The 7,372-nt window shown below is 42.1% G+C and overlaps 1 protein-coding gene and 1 pseudogene across 12 annotated transcripts in view; one reads left to right on the top strand and one right to left on the bottom strand.

The window, feature by feature from the left end:
• PARD3 (par-3 family cell polarity regulator) overlaps positions 1-7,372 on the top strand; it is a 652,430-nt gene that overhangs the window by 220,081 nt on the left and 424,977 nt on the right. The window lies entirely within an intron of this gene.
• Positions 3,208-3,676, bottom strand: LOC103082574 (deoxyuridine 5'-triphosphate nucleotidohydrolase, mitochondrial pseudogene; annotated as a pseudogene).

Raw genomic sequence — 7,372 nt, 5'->3', positions numbered from 1 at the left:
AGAGTGTGTTGGGGAGGCTTAGTTATCGCCCTTGAAGTCCATGATTGGAACAGGTATGGACAGCAAAAACCCAAACATTTTAACTTTGTTCATCTAAATGATCTTAAGCCAAGGGATTGAAGAGTGGTAGCAGTTACATATGTTCAACCTTTATTGCACATAGGATGTGAGGCTGTATTCAGTTGAGTTTCTTGATGTTCCACATAACAATAACCAGGTCAAGTTAGCGTAAGAAGAATGAAGTTGGGATGGTACCAGAGGGGTTCTTCATAACCTCAGCCAGCACAAGAACAGGGACAGGGTCTAAAACGGCATTAGGAACACCAAAAGTCCCGCTTCTCAAGACGTGAATTCTTGCTTGCTTCTGGAATTCTGCTTTATTCTTCCTCCCCTAGAACAGCTTTCCTTGCCCCTCTGTTTCCATGTTATAATTTGTCTGTCTCACATCCCTAAATGTGCCTTACGATAGATAGTCCCAGCCTCTTTCAGTCTTTCAGTCTCACTTGCAAGTTCCTTTGGGAGATAGTGCAGTTGGTCCAATTTGGATCAAAAGTCCAACTCTGATCTCATCAGTGTGGCTGGAAGGGGAGGGCGCAGGTGCAGTGATGGTGGCAGTGGCCGTGGGGTTGAAGCAGAACCACTAAGAACACCTGTGTTTACCAGGCACCCACCCCTTTGGATGGGTGGTAGGAAGGTAGGTGTGCGGGTGAGTGGAGGTGTTTCTCAGAAAATAGGGGATGGCACTGAATTTGGGCATAGTGGCCTTATAAGGTACATATGATTACAAAAAAGCTAAAACATCTTGAGGATATTAGAAAAAAATAAGGATAGTAAAATAATAATGCAAGATAAACGTTCAGGCACGTATTTGGTACAAGGCTTTCTAATAGTTAAAGCAAAACTTGAAGTATTCATTATTCTTTGGTCCTATAATTTTGTTTTGTTCCTCAGTTATTTTGACTTATTTTTTTCCTAGGAGATCATTTCCCCATACATGCAATATACAAGATTTTGTCTTCTAATTGAATTTTAAAAATATAAGTAAAACTTCCCAACATTTTCTTCAAGTAGAATAGTGGCAGCATCATTCTATTTGAATGGATTGGGACCACAGTCCATGTCTTGACAGCTAACATTTGAATTACTATTCTTAAAAGACTGTATCTATTTATCCATTTTCAACCAGTTAATAGGTCCTCAAATATTTTACTCAGTGCCATCGAAATATCTTACTATTAGTATTCTAGATTTTTCCCCATGAGTTAATGATTTTGGCTATTTTTCTCATTGTGAAAGATGAAAGAGTCAGTGTAGTCTTGATAAAAATATATCAGTTCCTACTGTTAAAAGTTTTTTGTCCCAGTCTTAAAGCTCAATACTTAAAAAATGGCCCCAATTCTGTGGGATCCTGATTCCTTATGAAAGGCTGTTGAGTTGTCATTGATTTACTTGGCATATTAAGTTTCTTTCAGTTTATATTAAAATTCTATTTTTAACTATGGGGATTACTCTGCTTGGAAAGTAAAGTCTTTAAATGATGAAGAGTTTATGTTCTTCTTTTTAGATTATTTAAGAAGAAAGCTTGACTTTAAGCCATGTGCCAGGCACTCTAACTTTTCCTATTGTTTAAAAAAGGCGAGCATTAAAAAGTTAGTACAGAGAAAGAACCTAAACTACCTTTCTTCAGAATTTTTCACATTCTTAGTTCACTGAAAGCATTTGTCAACACCTCATCACTAACATGGAGTATAAGTTAATGACTCACAAAGTTTAAAACCTCATATGCAGTTAGAAGACCTATTAGTTTTGAAAGCAGTAAATAATAATAGGCATTTACTGAATTTTAAATGGGATCTACGTGTTGTATTTTTGGTTTAGAGTGCGTATAGCATGTTGTGTTATGCTGTGAAACTTGGTGTTTCACATCAAGTTGTAACCTGAAGTCTCTTCCTGGTTTTAATGTGGAATATTTCCTCCCTTTAATTGCTAGCATGTTTTTCAAATATTTACGCATGGTTTTTAAAGTGCTAATTGGCACTAGAATAGTTGATGGATGGTAAACTGTTGGAATCAACATTAACTTAAAGCACACCCACAGTAAATTTTTGTATCCTGGCCTGCTGGCATTTGTGCATTAAATGCATCCTAGCCTAGCAGTAAAATACATAAAGCGGCAGTATGCAGTTTCAGATTTTATCTTTCCAGAGCCTCAGATGCCAGCCACTGGGTATGCTTCGGCAGAATTTGATGGAGTCTTTTGTAGAATTGTAAATGTTACAGTGAGGGTCTTATTTTTTTTTGAAGAGAACAGTGCCTGTTTACGTGTTACAGCTCATTTGGTTCAGTGGGGGGTTTAAAAAAAGTCACCTTTCTTCTAAAACCCAAATACGTGATTAACGTAATCTTTCACGTCTCACTCTTGCTTTTTGTTTCATGCTTGTATTTCTTCCTAAATTTTCTCCCATTGTCATTAGTGTGTTCCATAAAAACATGCGTCCCGGCAGATCGAATGTGTTCCACTGAGCCAGGCATCCTGCCCCCTCATCTGATCATCTTCCCTTACCTCTCTGTAATTTCCCTGGAAATTAGCTATTTATCCAATACACCATTTTTGCAATTATTCTATTGTTCAGAGACATTCAGACCAAGGCCTTTTCTCCTCTGAATGCAGAACCTGGCCGGGAACTCCAGTCCCCACACCGTTTTCCTGTGTGGTCCCTGGGGATCCGCTCTGGGGACTCAGGTTCAGGGGACTGGAGAGGAGGCCTGGGGTTCCCTTGTCAACCACGACTGTGCGGGTTCTGACCCAGGAGCCCTGTCTGGCGACCACTTGGCTTGTGGTGAGTTACTTCGCAGCTCTGAACCTGGCTGCTGAGAAGGACAGGAGGGTTGTTTAGTGGTGATTTGCTGCCATTCTCCGAAGTCTTCGCTAGCACGTGGTGAAGTCTGACGACAGTGCCTCCCAATTGTCTTGTTGGATTACGTCGCATTGTTTATGGAGCGTCAAGTGTGTGAAGTGCTGCTTTAGGTAAGGGTGTGGTCACTTCAGTCAGCACTGGCGTAACATTTCAGTAGGTTTTCCCGTTACATTCTAATAATGGTTATTTTGACACCTTAAAGGCTTTCTCAGTCCATTTACTGAAGTTCCCTTAAAGCTTTACATCAGTCGTATGCAAGAGTTAAAATGTCTTTTCTTGGCATAAAGTTTTAATTATTTTCAGTGGAACCAAAACCTCCTGAACCCCTTTCAGCATCACCTAAAACTTGAACTTCTATTTCTGGGTAAAAAACCCGTTCACAAATGAGCTGTGCAATTCCATCACCCTTTTTGAAACAGTAGAACACCAACATTTCCTCTGTAATCTTCATCTATGACACCAGCCCCTACATCTATGAAGTATTTTGCTGCCAAACCAGAACGTGGAGCTAGTCTCCCACAGCACCCAGAAGGAGGAGCTATCTGAATGTCAGTTTCCACAAGGGCTTTCTCCATAGGTGGTAGTGTGTAATCATAGGTGCTGTACAGGTCACAGCCCACGGCACGTGCATACCCCTTAGTCTAGGTGGTGGTGTGCTCCGAGAGGCGGCGGACAAGGTGGAGCTGCATGCCGCCCTCCCCCGCAGGCCGGGTCCACTTGCTGGGGGAGATGACTAGTGCCTCTTGAGAAAAGGGCATGGCAGGGCAGAATGTGAGCCCAAGAGGGAGCGGGGGGACAAGACAGAGAGAGCAGGGTGAGACCAGCACACTAAACTTCTGTTTTTTAACTTAGAGTTAAAAGAGCAAAGCAACATTTTCTCATATCTGAGTTGGAAGAAAATCCTAATTATCTCTAAATATGGAATGATTGTAAAATATGTAAGCCCCAAGTTGGGACACTTGTTTTTCTTAAGCCTCTGCAAACATGATTTCCTTGAAATGTTTTATGTTGCACTGTAATATATATATATATAATTTTTTTTTAAGGGAAAGATTCAGTTTCTCTCTCGTTCAATACATAAAGATGGAGAGCATTCAGCAGTGATGTTCATGTCACATGGTGGCGTGAAGGGACCATATCTTCCTGGATGTGCATCTGTGCATCCAGCCATAGCACTTACAGGTGCTCCAGCTTCTTGTTAAGGAATCAACAAATGAATCGTGACTCATTTCACACAACTTGTGGGATTTCCTTTTAACTAAGTTGGCTTAGACGTGAGAAAGTCCAGCAAAGTTCTCGCCTTATTATTAGGTCATTGGCAATGCTGATTGAAAACGGGGTGACTCTCACTGACGGGAGTGGACCTCTGTCTGGCGGATGGTACCCCTCCTCGAGCTGTCTGGACGTGGTCATCCAGAAGAAGCAGAAGTGTGTGCTGGCTCAGATGTTTGCGCTGTCCAGTCTCTGATGCTAGGACCCTCTCACAGAGAGGTCAGAGAACCACAGCAGCCTCCCACATGGAGGGGATGAGTGGAAGAGCATGACCCATCCAAAGATAGATACACAATGAAGTTCACTTTTTGAGATAAAATTTGTAACTCTAGTGTTTCGATGAAATTTATTCCTGTTTGAGGATCGTGGGATATCTTAAAATAACAAAACCCTTCTAAATCCAACTCTAGCCAGTGTGTAAATTCAGTACATTTTAGGAGATACTGTAAATGTTCTGCTGCTAAAATGGCAGCCAATGTAATGAAAAAGCAGAGCTGCATCAATGGGAAGCAGGGATGGGCTGGATTCCGACACAATTCTGAGAACCAACTTCAACAATAGCAACAAAACTTACACGTACTGGTCTTATTTTTTTTTTTTTTTTGCGGTGCGTGGGCCTCTCACTGCTGTGGCCTCTCCCGTTGCGGAGCACAGGCTCCGGACGCGCAGGCTCAGCGGCCATGGCTCACGGGCCCAGCCACTCCGCGGCATGTGGGATCTTCCCGGACCGGGGCACGAACCCGTGTCCCCTGCATTGGCAGGCAGACTCTCAACCGCTGCGCCATCAGGGAAGCCCTGGTCTTACTTTATATTGTGGATTCAAAACAGAAGAGAGGGGCTTCCCTGGTGGCGCAGTGGTTGAGAGTCTGCCTGCTGGTGCAGGGGACACGGGTTTGAGCCCTGGTCTGGGAGGATCCCACATGCCGCGGAGCAACTGGGCCCGTGAGCCACAACTACTGAGCCTGCGCATCTGGAGCCTGTGCTCTGCAGCAAGAGAGGCCGCCATAGTGAGAGGCCCGCGCAGCGCGATGAAGAGTGGCCCCCGCTTGCCACAACTAGAGAAAGCCCTCGCACAGAAACCAAGACGCAACACAGCAAAAATAAATAAATTAAAAAAAAAACAAAACAGAAGAGATTTTTACCTCTACAAAGTGAAGGCAGGGGGCTATGTTTTATTTCTTTTCGACTTTATGAGGTGCATCATAAAATCTTAAGACCTTCAGAAGAGAAAATTATTGAAAGTTACCTCTGTTGTCTTATTTAAGTAAGGCTTTGTGGTCAGATGCTCCAAGTCAGAGGGAACAATCAGAGTTCTGTTGAAACAAATCCATAGCGTATCCCAACAGGGCTTCTAGTTCAGAGTTTCTTATGTGGGAGTTAGGACTATCGCCAGCAGTTTCCAAGATACTGGATTTTAAAAGATATCACAGTTAACGTATGGAAAAAACATATTGGCTTGAAGTTTCTATTGTTGGAAGATATTGGCTAAAACATTAAAAAATGGAACTTTTGAGATGAGAGCTATCTGATGGTTGCAGTTCAATTTTCCAGCTCCTGCCCATCCTCTTTATCGATGCTTGGGTAGTTTGGTTGGTTGGACTCAGCGAATGGAAGGTCCAATAATGGATATTCCTGGATCATTCTGTTCCCAATAATTGAGACCTATTTCAGATGACCTAACTTCTGAGAGTGATGAACTGGAAATAGGACTTGGGATGTGATAGAGACCAAAGAAAAACTTAGGAGGCAATCCTGTTCAAAGTATTTACAAAAATAAAGCCAGGGCTTCCCTGGTGGCGCAGTGGTTGAGAGTCCGCCTGCCGATGCAGGGGACGCGGGTTCGTGCCCTGGTCCGGGAAGATCCCTCATGCCGCGGAGCAGCTGGGCCCGTGAGCCATGGCCGTTGAGCCTGCGCGTCCGGAGCCTGTGCTCCGCAACGGGAGAGGCCGCAACAGTGAGAGGCCCGTGTACCGCAAAAATAAATAAATAAATAAATAAATAATAAAGCCAATCAAAGGTGCCTGTTCTATGACTCTTTAGTTCTTGGTCTTCGAACCAAAGAGAAGAATGATATACTTTCTGTTTGGAAGGCTGGAGTGTTGAGGAGGATTTTTCATAAACCACTATGTTTAAGGTTAGATTTTAATGCTATTTGGGTAGTGAATTTCATGCTGTTTTAAACATTGGAGAAACTTCTGTAGGAAATGAGATTTAAAAATGAAAGGAAGAGAGGAAGAGATTGTTTTGACTTATAGAAAACTGTTTCCAGGGTTAATCGATGTTACTGCTTTCAAATAGGTTTTTAAAGAACAGGCTGGCTAACTGGTAGAACCTGAAACATCAAATGGGGAGACTTTGTGCTTGATCACTAGAGACTGAGCTGTCCCAGGACGCCGACCCTGTTGTGTAACTCTTGTCACCATCTCATTAGCTTTTAGAGGCCACAGAAGCACAACCACATTTATTGAGTCTTGGGAAAGTTTTTGTTTAATGTAGGCTAACTTTTCAGTAGTTAATAGAAATGATGATCAAAGTTTGCTGGTTAATTAGCCATTTTAAGCATAGTTACTGCCTGAAATATGTTTTTCCTGTCCACACAGTGTATTTTTTCTCTCACCATTAAACAATATTTTAATTTGAGTTGCCACTTGAGCAGTAGGTGTCAGGTTATGCAGTGAGAATAAGACAGCTCTCTGTAGTAATCCATCCAATTGCAAACTCACCCGAGTGCTTCGCGTCCCCTCCCTAATCTTGATGAGCATTTCTAGGTAATATTAAGAGCTAAACATGAGTTCCTTACAGAGCTTAAAAGCTATGTATCTCAGTGTAATAAATCTCTAGGTGAATTCTCGGCAGTGATGCATATGTTTTATGTGTGCCGTGATTATCTCCAGTCATAATTATTTAATACACATGGTATATGTGACATTTATCTTCCCAAGGGAAAAATGATGTGGCATAATTCTAGCAGATTATTTATGTTGTTTCTGCTTATATAATGTTTGGTAAAAAATGCTGTGTATCTGTCTTTGAAACCCCTTCTGTTCTATTTTTAAATGGCTGCATGAAAATAAATGAAGCAGAGTAAGTAATCTTGTTTCTGCATATTTCCTCTTGTAAATTACTGTAAATTCCTAATGTTCATTGAATTGATCTGCGGATGGGAACTGGCCGGTGAGGGT

Source organism: Lipotes vexillifer, unplaced genomic scaffold (genome assembly GCF_000442215.2).
Source record: "Lipotes vexillifer unplaced genomic scaffold, Lipotes_vexillifer_v1.1 scaffold1049, whole genome shotgun sequence".
Classification (NCBI taxonomy): domain Eukaryota; kingdom Metazoa; phylum Chordata; class Mammalia; order Artiodactyla; family Lipotidae; genus Lipotes; species Lipotes vexillifer.
This window is presented reverse-complemented; position numbering and strand designations above follow the sequence as displayed.